Source organism: Carlito syrichta, unplaced genomic scaffold (genome assembly GCF_000164805.1).
Source record: "Carlito syrichta isolate Samal-C Ts95f unplaced genomic scaffold, Tarsius_syrichta-2.0.1 Scaffold309016, whole genome shotgun sequence".
Classification (NCBI taxonomy): Eukaryota; Metazoa; Chordata; class Mammalia; order Primates; family Tarsiidae; genus Carlito; species Carlito syrichta.
The window spans coordinates 303,102-305,792 of record NW_007253112.1 but is presented as its reverse complement, the minus strand read 5'-3'; positions in this window follow the sequence as shown (position 1 = coordinate 305,792).

Below are 2,691 nucleotides of genomic sequence, written 5' to 3'. Positions count from 1 at the left end.
TAAATTAGAATCTCAGACATGAGGCCTAGATATTTATTGTTTTGTTATAAAATAAATGCTTTATTTTAGAATAATTTTAGATTTACAAAAAAGTTGTAAAGATAGGACACAGTTCCTGTGTATGTCTTACCCAGTTCCCCTTGACATTGATATCTTATATAATTATAGTTCATTTGCCAAAGTTTGAAATTCACATTGGTACATTACTATTAACTGAACTACAGACTTTATTCAGATTTCATTAGTTTTTCCATTAATATCCAATCCAGGAACCCTCTTGCATGTAATCATGTCTCCTTAGACTTCTCTGTTCTGTGACAGTTTCTCAGTCTTTATTTTTCATAATCTTGACAAATAGTATTGGTCAAGTATTTTTTGTAATATTACCCCCCACTTTGGGTTTATCTGATGTTTTTCTTATGGATTTGAGGATTTGGGAAAGATCTCCACAAAGATGAAGTGCCATTCTTACTACCTCAAAGGGGGAATCCTATCAACGTGGCTTAACGCTAGTCATGCTAACTTTGATCATGTGACAAAGGGAGTGTTTGCTCGACTTGTTCACTGCAAAGTTACTGTTTTTCTCTTTTGTACTTTTCTTCAGAAACAAGTCATTCAGTCCAGCCTACACTCAAGGGGAAAAGGGGAAGTTAGGTTCCACCTCCTGAAGAGTGGAATATCTGCATATATTATTTGCAATTCTTCTGTATGGAAGATTTGGTTCTTCCCATTTATTTATTCAATCATTTATGTCAGAATAGATTAATGGATATTTATTTCATACTTTGAGTTAAAACCCAGTGCTATGTTATTTATTTTGTTGCTCAAATATTTTCAGCTCTGGACATTGGGAACTCTTAAAGCTTGACTACAGTGTTCCTTTGACCTACCCTCGTTCTTTTGGATTTTCAGCACTTCCATACTTTCTGGAACTACACTATGCTCCATCCTTAGAGTTATTAATAGCCATTTCTCCAAGGGGCTAAGCACCACTTTATAGAAGCTCCTCAGGTGGTTCTAGTGCAGAGTACATGTGGAAACCACTGATATTGAGGGTAGGCTATATTCTTCTGTAGACCATCCTAATGCCATGATCAGACCAAGTTCTTACCTTTATACTCAAAAATTGAGTCATCTTTGATTTATTCCTCCCTCTCCTTTACCCTTCATATTCAGTCTTTTCTCCAGAGCTATTTTCTTTTTCTCAGGATCTAAAGCAGCACTTCATAAATTCTAATGTACATAGGAACTTGTTAAAATACAGACTCTGATTCAGTAAGTCAGTGATAGGATCCCAAGATTCTGTACTTCTAGCAAGTATCCAGGTGGTAGGAATACTGTTGCTCCATGAACCACACTTTGAGTGGTAGCAAGAAACAGAATAAAGTCCAGACAATGTCGAAGATTTCAAGAGCCTACATGGTCTGCCTGGCCTCAGTCTGCTTCCCAACTTCTGCTTCTACCCATTTCTTCATTTATTCTACATCAAACCAGCCAGTCTACTCACCGTTTCTGATATGCAGCTTCTGATGTGGCGCCACGATCATGGAAATTACACAGTTAGATCCTTGCATAATCCCCTTTTCTTGAGTGTGGACTGAACCTAATGACTTCCTTCTAATATGTAAAGTACAGCAAAAGTAATGGGGTGTCACTTCCGTGATTAGGTTATAGAAGACTGTGACTTGCTTATGCTCTCATTTGCTGGCCCTCTCTTCTTTCTCCCAGTTGGTCACTCTGATGAAGCAAGCTGCCACGCTATAAGAATCTCTGTGGAGGGTTACATGGCAAAGAATCGAGGGAGGCCTCTGGCCAACAGCTTGTGAAGAACTGTGGCCCTGACACAGCAGCCTGTGAGGAACTGAATTCTGCCAACAGTCAAGTGAGTGAGCTAGGAAGTAGATCCTTCCCAGTGTAGCCCTGAAAAGACTGCAGCCTTGTAAGCACCCAAGTCATGTCCAGATTCCTGCCCCACAGATGCTGTCAGATAATTAGTGTGTGTTGTTTTAAACTGCTAAAATTTGGGATAATTTGTTATGCAGCAGTAGATAACTAGTACATCATTTACTAAATGTACAATGAAATGACTTCCTATTGCGTTCTTATTTTGCAAAGGAAAACTCACAGCTGCTGCTTTCTTATTCATTTCTTCAGCAACATTTGTTCAATGCCTCTGATATGCTAGACATTATGTTAAGCACCAGGATGTATGTGATAAAACAGATAGTCTCTGCCCTCACATGGATTACATTCTTTTTCAAAAATTATTTTATTATAGAGATGTAGGATACAAGTCAAGATTAGGTTCATAAGTAATCTATATGCAGACGAAGTTTGGATCTTCAACTGGTCCTCACTTCCCCTGGTTTAGGACCAGGGGCTTACATTCTTCTGCATAGGTTTTTAGAGTTTCACAAAAGAAGGAACCAAGATGAATTTCAGAAAAGGAAGGCTAATTTTAATGCCAAGCAAATAGGAAGGAAATAGTATAAAACCATGAAAAGCTTTTCCAAGTTGTTATTTCGGTCATTTTGCTACAGACCAGTGAAAACTTCATTATGAACTAGCATGGGCCACATATTGGCATTTCTGAAGTCCTGGTTCTTGTGCTTTTTTTTTTTTAATCAGAGTCTCATTCTGTTGCCCAGGCTGGAGTGCAGTGGCACGTTCACAGCCTGGGCTCAGGCGATC